Raw genomic sequence first — 14,474 nt, 5'->3', positions numbered from 1 at the left:
TATAGACATGGCCAAAATCCAAATGTTCTGGATCTTGCATTTATAGCTGATGACCTAATATCTGCAATTGAATATAAATTTACCTCCACTTGGACTTAGTAATCATGTGTGTATATTGACTAAGCTTGAAATACTTCAGGAAAAAATACAAAATGCCAGAAAGAGAAAGACGCCCAAACATCCAGAAAGGAGACTACAAGTCCATGAATGAGACTCTTGAAAGCTTGGACCTCATTGCTTCACAATGTAAAAGAAGGTGTGGGAAATTATGTACCAGTACGCAAGTGTAACTAAGATAAGAGACAAAATATTTATGTAACAAAAGCTATCTTATCACCAAAAAACCTGAAACTTTTGCCCCCGAGATTTCTACTTTCTTTCTAAAAGATATTTTTCTCAATTTTTTGATGAATTCTTGTTTCAAAATAAAATCCATAGCATAGAAATGTTGGAAATGAAGTTGTATCCCATGTACGGTACATGATTTAGGGCTAGGCCTAGAGATCTAGCTTCTAGGGCTAGGCCTAGGGATCTAGCTTCTAGGGCTAGGCCTAGATCTTTTAGAAAGTAGCAATCTCGGGGGGCGAAAGTTCCAGGTTTTTTGGTGGCACACGCAAATGAATAGAAAGGAAGACCTGGCTTCGTTGAGAGCACTCATTCAATGAACAAGGTTATAATATAACCTTGTTCTCAGTTATATCTCCATGTGTGACAAAATAAGGGTGGCAATGTTTGGCTTATTTTCTCTTTTTCTTTGGGGCAAATGCTTGATTTTTTTACACTGACAGTTTCCATTAGACCTGTTAATTCATATTGCTTGGCTCTTACTTAAATTTGATTCTTTATATCATTTTTTCTTAATTAAAAATAGAGATCAAAAAATGAAAATTTTCTTGCCATATTACTTTCCACCAATAGAGGGCGTACACAAAAATATGCCCAAAATTCAAGTTTTTGAGCGCTCTGGTGAATACAAAAATTATTCCCACATTACTAATGATAAATAAATTAAAACTGTATGAAAATTAGTAATTTTGGTCACAAAAGTGATATTTGAATGATTTTTTAAAGTGTGTGCTCTATACAGCATGGCATGATACCATACTCCATAGTCCTACCTGTAGATTCTCCACAGGCCAGATGGTAGCAGTGAACAAGTGGTTGAGAGTAACCTTACGTTAGTAAATGATTTTTACTCTCTAGAAGCCTCCTGGCTAGGGAAGAGTGTCAAGACGTCAATGATGAAGTATAGATCTAGATCTATTCTAGTCAGGATTTTCTGTCTTAAGTCATCATCTTCGTCTTCTTCTTCTTGATTTCCTCCAGTCTGGAGAACTGTACGCAGTGTACAGGTAGTTAGTTTGAAGTTAATATACGTGTACATGCAAGTAGTGGAGGTAAACGTAAGGTAGGTACAAAGTGCAGACACAGGGACCAAAGATACAAGGTCAAGGGTTTAGAACCTCTAGTCGTTTGTGATGTATTTCAGTCAAGAATCGGAAAGTGAAATAATGAAAATCTGGGATGTCTAGCTTGATCTGTCCTAGGACTCCCAGCAAGAGGAGTCTAGTAATAGATACAGACTTTACTGAAGGAGGAAGTCTATCCAGATCATCTCTTACTTCCGCTGGAAAGTGGGAGAGAGCTTTACTCCTTTCCTCGGAGTACATGTCACACTCTCCAATTATATGTTCCACGGTTTCATCAGCAGATTTGCAAGCTGTGCAGAGAGCATCCTGATGATCCTTTGTGATTTTACAGAGTCTGCTTCTGGTGAGGTAGGTGTGGGTCAGAAGTTGTGCCTTGAGGGTTATTGCTTGTCTCAGCCGGGGAGGATCGATCATGGATGGGTAGAGGTTCTGGATGTGGGCTGGGCTTACACCAACAAACAGGGAGAGAGAAGACCGTTCTTGGATTTGCAGACTGGTGGAGGTAGCTACAAATTGATTTGCTGCTAGTGATATCCTCCTCTTCCACGATGAGTAAGTGGATGCCTCACTGCAGGACTCTGTCAAGTCTGGTAGGTTGTATTTTTCTAGTAAGGCTCTATATTTCATCAGAGTTGGAGCATTGGGATTGTGGCACAAGGTGTGGAAGAAGATTCTTGACTCCACTCTGGAAGGAGGCAGGGCAAGCAGTTTACCAAGGAGACGTAGATGAGAGAGGTCAACCGAGGTGGAAAGAGGAGCTAAGCCTGTGAGGAGGTAGATTGCTGCAGAGCTAGTTGTCTTGGGAAGTCCAAGCAAGGTTTTGAATACTTGACTCTGGTATTTGTCGAGGGTGGCCTTTTCTCCCTCAAGAAGGTTGATGATTTCAACACCATACAGCATGCGGGGAACACAAAAGACATCCCATAAAACGGCAAGAATAGGCGGGGAGAGACCTCTTCTCTTAGCTCCAGAGCCAGTCAAGCTATATAGGGTCTTGCTTCCAAGCTGCATAATGTTGTGGCATCTGTTGTTGATCCGCTTGGATGCCCTTTGGACACCAAGATGTGGATGACTTTCTTTCTCAGGGATACTGTCTTCCCCAAACTTCCAGACGTGTGTTTCCTGTGTGGTCTTACAGTTGTAGACTACGACAGCACTCTTCGTTGGATTTATGGAATAGTGCCACTGACTGGAGTAGGAGTGCACTATCGCTAGCATCTCATTCAGCTCTTGTTGAGAGTTTGCCAGGAGAACCACATCGTCTGCCAGCACGAGAGTGCCCATAAAACGACCTAGGGTGCAGCATCCCGCTCCACTTTTCCTGAGTCTCTTAATGAGTCCATCTATAAAGACAAGGTAGAGGAGGGGAGAAAGTATACCTCCTTGTCTTACTCCTTGCTCAACAGGGAACCACTGGCTGATTTGGTTGCTCCAGTATACCGTGCTTTTCAACCCATTGTACAGTTTGAAGATGATGTATGGTGAGACTACTACATATCGACCACCTCTTTTGAAACCGACCACCTTGCGCGCGTTAAAATTATTGCGTATTACAAACGATACGCGCAGGAGAGTAGGCGCAGTGTCCATAGAAACGGTAAGAATCGATTTTACGAGAAAAAAAGAAGCAACAAAAAGTAAATATTTAGTAGAATTAATCAAAATTGTATTGACCAGACCCAAACCCCGCTGAAAAACCAAGAAATCCGATAGGAAACGGCTTTAGAACAAGTATCCGTCGTCAATCGTCGAATCATGTGCCGGAGCTCGCAATGGAAGTAGTGAGACGATCATTTAGCATGTTGACATCACAGAACTGATTTGGAAGAGTCAAAATACTTCGCCACCGCGACAAGAATAGGCCGTAAACTTAGTGTATCGCGGGTGGTCGGTTTCAAAAGATGGGTGCAAATGAGCAAATGTAAAATTGTCGCATTCGTTGTTCGTCGATATATACGCTGATTGAATCGGAGTCGCCGTGAGAAACATGGGAATCTGATCTGCTCAATTTTCTGCACAAATGAGATGAAAACTGGGTAAAATTGATGAATATTTTCGCAGATACAATGCTTAGAAGATTAGGTGGTCGATAAGGGGTAGTTCCAACCATACCAGGTGGTTCCAGTAACACCCAGGTGATAAAGTTTGTACATTAATCCTGTGTGCCATACCGTATCGAAGGCTTTCGCCGCATCCAGAAAGGCAGCAAAAGTAGGTCTTTTGCACTTGGTGTTATTTTCCACGATGAAGTTGAGGGATATCAATCATCATTGCGTCCTGAATGAGTGACCTGATTATCATTAGTACGGCCACTGCCTACGGCCACGGCCTACACATGCAGGCTTGCACGAACACACTACCGTCGGTGAATGGGGATTATAGTAAAATGTCAAAAATTGTCAAAAAAATCCCCAGAAACGACGGTTATTCCTGTCTGAACTTACACAGCCAGGAGGAGCCAGCCATGCCAGTAGTACATACTAACCTCGTACAATGTGTGAGTGAGTCAGTGCCAGCCCCGGCGCCATCCAAGCCCGTAACTTCCCCGGCCCTGCCCGGTCCGCGTTATACCTCTCGAGCTCTCTTCGCTGTTTTTAACACGGGCTAATATTAATAAGTATTAATAATAGTTCAACAGATACCAGCGCGCAAATTTGTTCCACGAAATCCTCATTACCTGCAAGCACACCAATAAATTATCACTACACATGGCACCTATAATCATCTTATATTTATCAAAGAATACTGATTAATTTCAGTGTTTACCTGGCTTACTTGGTTGGAATCTGGATGCAGGAAGGATCGACCATATCAAACTTTTGACTTCCGCTGCGCGCGCTAGGCCGATCGCCGAGCGCGCGTACGTACACGTTGGATGGATATGAGAATGAATGATGATGATGATGATAATAATGATGATGATTATGAAATATGAATGAGAATGATGATGATGATGACGATGATGATATAGATGATGAAATAATTATGATTGATGATGATGATGATAGATGATGACGATGATGATGATATGATGATGATGATGTTGATGATGGTGACGGATTATGATGATGATGGGGATGATGATGATGACAATGATATGATGAGGATGATATGTGATGGTGATGATGATGATCAAAATTTAAAAAAAATCCCCATAGGAAAAAATATATATTTTTGTCAAAATGGAAAATGCCCTTTTTCAAAATGAAATACGCTTTTTGAAGTAAGAAAATCACTTTTTTTGGCTCGCCTATAGGGCCTATAATAACGTCATAACTAATCCCTATTGTTCTAAACAATAGAAATATGAATCATAATATGATCCGATTGTTCTAAAAAATATATATGGATTAGGCTGCCAGATCGATCGAGATTCCAGGGAAGGGGGATATGGATAAGATCGAGTTTTGGACAGGCAGTGCTCGTCAAATCCGTTCAGACGGGTACTAGTAGGTGGGATGCGATAAACAAGAAAGTCGCGTTGACGAAGACGGGTGGCGACGGTCACGATGGGATGCTTCGGTAGAGGTCTTGGGCGGTATTCTGAGGTCATTTTATCTTTAAAATATTTTATTTTATCTCTTAAAATGAAATTGGTATTCTGAGATGACATTTTATCTCCGAGATAAAATTTTCAATTTTATCTTGCGTAACAATTTATCTTGCGATAAAATTTTAAATTTTATCTTGCGTAACAATAGATGATACGCAACAAACCAGTGCTTGCGTAGACATACCCATCGCGTATCTGTGAGATAAAATACCCTTAAAATCTCTCCGAATTGGTATTCTGAGAACAATTTTATCTTCATTTTATCTCTGTAAGACACCTACTTTTTAATCAATATCCAATTAGAAACGCGCATCATGCACGCATGCCCATCCCATAGGCGTGCATACGCACGTACTCACACACTGGCGATCCTTTCCAAGGACCCCTGTTTTCACAAAATTGTAGTTCCGAAGCCCGTTCGAGGACCCTCCTTTTTACAATAAGCCCGCTCCAAGGCCCCCGTTTTTTGTCTCGCCCGCGGCACACCCCTATCACTTTTTTGGTCGAGTGCCCCCCCCCCCCCGGGGTTTTGAGCATGGAGCAAAACATTCAGGCCGGACACAAGAATGGACCCCGGGGGGCCACTTACATTGACGAGTGGATACCATGCGCGACCAAAAAAACACGTAAAAAGGATGTCTTTTTCACGATAGGGCACGTTACGTACGTAACGTGATAAGGGTGTCAAAAACCCAAAAATAATGAAAAAAGGGTATCTATTTCACTAGGAAAATTACGTGCTTAGGGTCGAATTTGCGGGGATGATAAAACAAAGTTCAAATGTTTCATAAAGGGTGTCCTTTTTGCCTCAACACTTCGTGTTTAGAGTCCGATTTGCGCGAGGTGTAGAAGGTGGGGTCGTACTAAACCAAATAAGGTAAAGCCGACGACCGAAGGACCCGTAACAATAAAACATTCATGTACTTGTTTAGGGGTTCATTTCAGGGAATATTTGCCAAGAGTATCGTTTTGTTTCCAATACTTGTTAAGGGTAGGGTTTCACACGCCAATACTTGTTAAGGGGTGCATTTTCAGAATATGGAAATTACGTGTTTAGGGTGCTTTTCCGGACCCCATGGTCGCGCATGGTATCCACTCGTGAATGGAAGTGGCCCCCCCCCCCCCGGGGAATGGACCCGAATATTTGGAATGCAGTCAGATTTTTTGGAATGCACTACGAATTTCCATTAATGTGCCAAGAATTTTCATTCCGACGGCATTCCGGCTCATTCCTCCTAGTGTGACTAGGGTATTACCCCAGGGGTATTACGGAGTACATAACGTTGATGGAGATGGTGGAGAGGATGCCGGATTTGATAGATGTGGACGGAGAGCTATATAAGGCAGGAGGAGAGAGTGAAAGTGGAGAATACCAGTCAGCTCGATACGGCATAGGCGGATCCAGGGGGGCCGGCCCCCCGTCCTCATTGGCGGAGCAAAAAAAAAAGGAAAAGGGGGGAAAAAGAAAAAAAAAGAAAAATGAGGGAAAAGAGAGGAGGAAGACGAGTGAAGACTAAAATAAGAGTAAAATAAGAAGACTTGTAAAATAAAAGGAATCTTTCATGTCAATATAAAAAAAATGTGATCAATATACAAAACATAGTTCACCTCGGAAACCGAACTTTCATTATTTTATGTGATTTACAAATTGATTCTTAAAAAGTGCTCTGTAAAAAAGTCATTTTTATGGTCTGAATATTAACATTTTCTGCTCGCGCTAGCTGCGCGCTCGCAAATTTTGATTTATCAGGTACCTATTTTCGTGTATTCCATATTATATAAAGTTTTCAAAATATCGCTTTTTAGGTCTGATTGTCAAAACGTATCGGCTAGCGCTGCAAGCTCGCATTTTGATTGGCGAGTTATGTCCTCTTTTCATGATTTTTTTTTCAATCTTTATCGATCAAAATATGAATTACATTACATAGTTTATACAAAAAATTTGGCTCACAATTTTCGCTCGCATTAATTGTTAAAAATATATTAACTAGTGCATCCTATTTATAATTAAAAAAAAATGTTTTCAGTTTTCAGGCCATAATATCAGATTTCGCTCCCTCACTAGGCATTCATTTAATAATTAAATTGTCTGTTTTGTTTCATCTCGCGTTTAGCGAGAGGACTAGGAAGTGCTTGAAATATAAAGCTGAAATTGACTCTTTTCCAGATCGGAATATCAAATAGTTTGAGCTCGCGCTTCGCGCTCGCTTTGATTTTCATGATAAAAGATTATTTAGAATGTCTGGATTCTAGGTCTAAATATGAAACACGCGCGCATGCCAGATACTCAACTTGTTCTCTATTTAAATCATTATCCAGTTTCACATCACAAAATATATATATAAAAAAAAATCTACTCGCACTTTGTGCTCGCATCACTCGTTTCGTTATATAGCTATCCTGTTCACGATTATAACAAATTGATAAAATTTCCATTCTTTATGTAGAAATTTTATTTTTTTCAGCTCGCTCTTCGCGCTCGCATTAATTGATTGTTGAAATATGTAACGTCTTCATTGCTAAGTGCAAGCAGTCCTTAACAGGTGCCTTTTCGATCAATTCAAAACGTATATAAAAAAATTCTGCTCGCGCTTTGCGCTCGAATTATTATTGTAAGGAAGATCCCCAACTACTCATCCTTTTCATGGTTTACATAACATGAATAGAGTGTCTCGTTCAGTAGGTCTAAATCTCGAAATTTTACGCTCGCGCTTAGCGCTCGCATGCTTAGTTATATACCTATTCTGCCTAAGTTATTTTTAAAAAAGTGCTTAGAATTTCCATTCTTTAAGTAAAGAGCTTCGCGCTCACATATTTGATTTTTTTTAAAGAAATAATTATGTAGCGCCTTCATGGCTATATTGCATGCAGTCTTACCTTTTTCATCACTTCATTTCTGCTCCCGCATCGCGTTCGTTGTAATTATTTAATTGCATACACATATCTTTTTCAGGATAACAAACATTGCCCAGAATGTTCAAATTTTAGGAAAATACATAAGATTTCAACAACAAAAAAAATAGCTCGCGCTTCGCGCTCGCATTATATATATATAAAAGGATATATGATGTTATATATTATGTTGATTTATTAGAATAAAGCTAAGAAGTGACTATTAGGACTCCCCTTCAAAGAAAACAAAAATAATCTTCGAGCGCCCGATCGGGGAAAATATGGCTGAAAAAATTTCGCCCCCCCCCCTATTGGTGTAGGCTGGATCGAACTCTTTTACATTCAAACAGCCCCAATTATGTAGCTAAAGCTGGAACGTCGAACTGTCTCAGCTATGTGGGCTACCTAAAAATCAGCCTTTCCAAGATGACGGTAACAGAGATAGACTAGAGATGTCGATCAGACCGCATCCGAAGCCTACTATATGCCACATCGACGGAATGGATCTGACGCTTCAGATCGGGCTTTTGGAATGGAGGAGAGGCTAAAGACAGCAAGGGAAGCAGCTACACAGTAACTGAGTGATGAAAAGTTTGATAATATGTCGAAAGGCATGCGTGATGACGAAGCTAACGAAAAGGATCATGCGAAAGTACTATATGGGCTTTAAACGCAACTTTTTCGACCACTACTCAACTTTCTTAAGGCATAACTTATTTCTAGAAGAGGACGATACGAATCAGGAAATCGTATCTGATGTCTACGAAAAAGAAAGGGTATGAATATCCGGAAAGCAAATCAAAGAGTTCTAGCCAAGCATGAGTCAAAATTCAACGGACTGTTCCAGTATTTAGCTGAAGCTGATGATGATGATGTTGAAGTAGATATTTGGAATAAACTGAAGAAAAATATTAATATAGGACAATTATTGATTGATATACTTATGCGATGGCCTACCTATAAAATAATAAATCCGTATGATAAATGAACTTTGTTTTCAATATATTTCAAATAAACAACTGCATGTTTCAATTATCTCCGACGAATCGTGACATACCGACTTTACGTATTACAAATAATATAATGAAGACGTAATGCAATATCCGATTTTCACATAATGTAACATAGTTACTTGGTTTTAAAAATAAAATATCTTATACATCGAAATCATACTGTATTCGTCATGATTTTCATTCTATTATAGGGCATATCATATATGACGAAGGCCATGGTACATGGATTTCGTCAACCCCTGTGAAATGAAAACCCCCGAAATATATGAATTATTTTAGATCAAATGGTGAAAAAGTGAAATTGGTGCAATGACGAACTGAATATTAAAAGAATTTCTAAAGCCTGAAGATTGTTATTTTGTTATTTTGTTATTTTGTTTTATCGATACGTTTGATGGAACAGCCAGGTTTATATGTATATGTATAAGCTGTATGTACCCTAAGTTCATTTAAAGGTCAAGTCCACCTCAGAAAAAATATGTTAATTTGAATGAATAGAGAAAAAAGCACAAAGCTAAAAATTTCATCCAAATCGGATGTAAAATAAGAAAGTTATGACATTTCAAAGTTTCGCATATTTTTAACAAAATATTTATGTGAACGAGCCAATTACATCCAAAGGAGAGAGTCGATGATGTCACTCACTATTTCTTTTGTTTTTTATTGTTTGAATTATTCAATATTTCAATTTTTATGAATTTGACGATTAGGACCTCCTCAGTTGCCTGAAGGACAAAATGTTAAATAATGGAATTCCACGTGTTCAGGGAGGAACGAAACTTCATTTCACATGACAATGACGAGAAAAAGGAAATATTTCATATATTAAGATGCAAAGGAGGTGGTGGGTGAGTGATATCATCAGTTCCTCATTTGCATACCGACCGAGATGTTCTGTGAAATGAAGCGAAACTTTAAAATGCCATAACTTTCTTATTTTACATCCGATTTTGATGAAATATTCAGTGTTATGCTTGTTGAATTTTTCTCTTTTTATTAAAATCATGTTTTTGTTGGGGTGGACTTGTCCTTTAAGGTGGGTAACTCTCCTGTCCTTGGCTACTCTCCCCTATAACACGTCGGATCCAAGTTCTCCCAATCTCACGACATACCTCCAATTAAACCCGAGAGGGAAAGGGAAAGAAAGAGAGAGAGAGAAAGGGAAAAGGTGAAAAGAAAGGGACAGAAAGAAAGAACATGAATATAGAAAATTGAAGGAAAGCGGGCAAAGGAACGAGAGAACATTTGAGAAAGTACAAAATATCCCGAAATACTATATACATTAGCATGATGAACAAGAGAGGGATCAAAAGATATGACTAAATTGCACAGGCGAGAATTGCGGGAAAATGGGAGAAAGAGGCAAAAAGAAACGGGAAATGAAGGTAGAGCCAAAATCTAAATTGAAAAATCAGATTATGAAGAAAAGGGACAAAGAAAAAAGATCTTGATAACACGACCGGGCTGCCGAGAATTAGAAAAATATAAAGAACGGGAAGAAACTATGTGGATGGCGTAAACTATAAGCTTGCTAAATTTATATGCATTAATGGTCACGATTTGGACAAAAAAATGCTTAGCCAAGGGCTGTTATATATATCCCCCTGAAGTCGATCATAACCTATACAAGTAAAGCTTTACGCCTGCTACATTTACCGTACAAAGGCTAAATTTTCAAAGCTATTATCACATAATTATAATTTAATTTCAATATCATAGGCCAAATTCTTCTGGCTCGCTTCGCTCGCTGGCGACTTTTTACAAATTTTACCACATTTGTTATGTTGTGCTGCCTCAAACTATTTTGTATTATCCGCAACTGCTTTTTGAAGTTATGTGGTGTGTAAGTATATCCGCGGTTCGATTAAAAAGTGGCAATCTGTAATGTTTAAAAATATCACAAGGTTCCGGGGGCTCCGCCCGGACCAGTGACGGAACCAAGAGTGAGGCACGAGGGCATTTTCCCCCAGTGAGTTGGTCCCCCCCGATATTTCAAAATAAAATTAAAAAGAGGTGTGTTAATGTTGTCATAAGCATCCTTCTGCAAAATGCTGAAACAGCTGTTCGTTCTTTCAATTTTGACAATTTGTCATCAATTCAGTGTTAGCTCCATAAAATATATGCCAACATAAATCTTTCAGGTCATTATATAAAGTTCAAAATAACACTCGCGCTACGCGCACACATGGGACATCAAAATCCAGTGTTCAAGTCAATAGAGTTTTCATTGTTCGTTTTAAGCGAGATACACATCCTGCAATTTTCATGAATAAAAATATTTTCAGCTCGCGCTATACGCGCTCGCATCATTGTTTAGTTAGATAGCCATCCAGTTCATGATAGCAAAAAGTGCTATAGAATTAACGGTCCAATTATCTTTGAAGGGGTAGTCTTATATAAGCTTTATCCTTATAAATCAATATATAAATCAAGTACATGTATATATTTATCTCAAAAGCCTTATTTGAATAGTGCGAGCGCCTAAGCGCGAGATAATTTTTCTTTTTTATTTCATGCATTTTGTCCTAAAATTCATGGGTGGAAATCCCGGGGGGGACAGGGGGATGCGCCCCCTACCCAAAATAGTAGGGGGGCAATATCAGATGTCCCCCTACTATTTTGGGTCTTTTATAATGGAGAAAAATACATCACTTCACAATCGAAATAATACATGTATTTTGGACTAAATGACCTTACATTTTTGGTTTTGGTGAACCCTTTTTTTTTTGCTTGTCAGATTTTTTTGTTTAAATGACCCTACATTTTAGGTGATAACTTTTTGTTTTGCATGTCAGATTTCCATGCCCTGGTACCCCTACCTTTGGGGAAAGATTTCAACCCATGCTAAAATTTACGAGATGTGTATCCAAATTTTGATTTGATCAAAAAGGATCTGTTAACGGCTGCTTGCAGTTAGCCATGAAGACGCTTTATATATTTCAACCATCAAATAATGCGAGCGCGAAGCTCGAGCTGAAAATTTTGACATTTCTGCCTAAGGAATGGAAATTTTAAGCACTTTTTGTAATCGTGAAAACTGAAAAGGATAAGTAAATAAATAATTGATGATGCGAGCGTGAAGCGCGAGCGGTTAAAATTTCACACCTAAAAATTTGACAGGCTCTATTCATGTTTTGTAAATCATGAAAATGATGAGTAATCATCCTACATTAAAAATGCGAGCGCAATGCGCGAGCAGAATTTATTTTGTATGGATAATGATTTAAAATAGAGAACATGCTGCGTGTCTAAATAAACATGCGTTCGCGTGTTTCAGATTCTGACCTTGAATCTGGGCCTTATAAATATCCTTTTTATCATGAAAATCAATAAAGCGAGCGCGAAGAGGGAGCTTAAAATAATTTATGAGTGATATTCTGATCTGAAAAAGGGTCAATTTAAGCTCTGTATTTCAAGCACTTTGTAGAAAAATTTGACTGCCCCCCCCGGGAATTGTGAGTTGGATATGGATCTATGTTTCATTATTACTTTGAGTTTTGACAAAGGACAGGGACATTCTAAGAACATAATGTAATCATATGAAAATGATGACTATTTCTATTTCTCTTCCTATATAAGCGCCTGGCCTAAGCGCTAGATGAAACTTGTAGATATTTCAAACTGGAAAGAGAGATGATTTTATCTTATTTATTAATCTAATAAGCTTAATGCGAGAGCGCGAAATCTGTTAGTATTATAAGTATTATTGATATCATGGCCTGAAAACTGGATTTAAAGCACTTTCGAAATTAAATAAGATGGATTAGTTTATTTATTTATTTATTTATTTATTCACACATATTTAAACAGGTTCACAAGATCGGAGATAAAATTACTGTTTTGCATCTTGGTCCTGGTGAATGATTAGTTAATGTATTTTCAACAACAAATGCGAGCGCAAATCGCGAGCAGAAATTTTTGATAAACTGTCATGAATTGGGAATTTTAAGTAGTTTGTTACAGAACTCATATTGAGATATACATAACTTACCAATAAAAATGCGAGTGTGCAGCGATATAGCTTATACGTTTTGACAATCTGACCGGAATAAGGATATTTTGAGAACTATATGGAATACAGGAAAATAACAGGTACCTGACAAATAAAATTTTGCGGACGCGTAGGGCGAGCAGAAAATGTAAATATTCAGACCATAATTTTTACAGAGCCCTTTTAAAAAATCAATTTGAAAATCAAACAAAATAATGAAATTTCGATTTTCGAGCTGAAATATGTTTTTGTACATTGACTCAAAAATTCGATATCTTAAGTTCCATACATGTAAATCACCAAGGCAATGCGAGCGCGAAGCACGATCGAAAAATTTATATGGTGACATGAAAAATTAAAAAAGAAATCATTTTCCAAGTCTTCCCCTCATCTAATTATTATATTCACTCGTCTTCCTCCTCTTATGTTTCCCCTTCCTTTTCTCCTCTCTTTTCCCTTCTTTTTCTTTCTATCCCCCTTTTTTGGCTCCGCCAATAGGGGGGAGGGGGGGGGGGGCGGGCTAGAGTCCTCGGCCCCCCTGGATCCGCATATGGTCGGGGCGGAGACCTCTTGATATCAAAGCCATTTTAAACCTTACGGATTGCCGCCCCATATAATCGCGGGTATATTATATATACTGTATGATAAAAAATAATGATTGGTTCATTATGCAACTGCGTTGAATTAATGTTGTGTAAAAAACATTAATTAAACGCAGTTGCATAATGAACCAATCATTATTAATGTTTTTTACACATTAATTCAACGCAGTTGAATAATGAACCAATCATTATTAATGTTTTTTTACACAACATTAATTCAACGCAGTTGCATAATGAACCAATCATTATTTTGAGGGGACACAACATATAGCTGGAAAATTTGTAAAAAGTCGCCAGAGAGCGAAGCGAGCCAAAAAATTGCCCTTTGAAATAAAATACAAATTATGTGACAGATTTCCCATTATATTCAGCAAATAACACATTATTTGTTTTCCATCCATTTCATTACGTTGCCTCTTATATTTTCTTTTATTTCCCATGGTACGTGGAACCAATTAGACTGCCCCTGTACCCCGGTGATTGAACGTAAAGCTTAATGTAGGAAGGGTCCATACAGGGGGGGGGGGTGGCGTTATAGAGCCTTCGAAGGTTAGATGAAGCCCCTACTGAATGGCGGTCTGGGGCAAAGCTCCCGGTAGCTTTGGAGATTTAGCCAAAGTAATGATTGCGACCGTTATTGCATGAATTTTAGTAAGCTTATAACACAGTTTTAAATACAGTTCATCTTTCTTCCCGTTCTTTATTTTCAATCCTCAGCAGCCCAGTCGTGTTACTAAGTTATTCTTTTTTTTTCTTGCCCCTTCCCTTTTGTTTTCCAATTTAGCTTAATTGTGGCTCATGCCGATTTCCGATTTTGTCATATCTTTTAATTCATTTCCCTAATCAGTAGGGCTATTTCGGTGGCTTGTTCTTTCTCACAAAAGTTCTTCTTTCGTTCCTTCCGTTTTCCATCTTTTTTTCTTAGTTTTCTTTCCAACTTTTCCCTGTCCCTTTTCCCCTTTCCTTTCCCTCTGGGCCCTTTGATAGGCCTAA

At 38.5% G+C, this 14,474-nt stretch overlaps 1 protein-coding gene across 3 annotated transcripts in view; it reads right to left on the bottom strand.

The window, feature by feature from the left end:
• Positions 1 to 4,283, bottom strand: part of LOC121413044 (exocyst complex component 1-like) — a 36,644-nt gene extending 32,361 nt beyond the window's left edge. For all 3 annotated transcript variants that reach the window (XM_041605833.1, XM_041605893.1, XM_041605947.1), the window contains exon 1: positions 4,197 to 4,283. The gene's annotated coding sequence lies outside the window, so the exon portion shown is untranslated. The remainder of the gene's footprint in view (positions 1 to 4,196) is intronic.
• Between the last annotated feature and the right edge of the window lie 10,191 nt (positions 4,284 to 14,474).

This window comes from Lytechinus variegatus, chromosome 1, assembly GCF_018143015.1.
Source record: "Lytechinus variegatus isolate NC3 chromosome 1, Lvar_3.0, whole genome shotgun sequence".
Taxonomy (NCBI): Eukaryota; Metazoa; Echinodermata; class Echinoidea; order Temnopleuroida; family Toxopneustidae; genus Lytechinus; species Lytechinus variegatus.
Note: the sequence above shows the minus strand (reverse complement) of the source record. Positions and strands in the feature narration are given on the sequence as shown.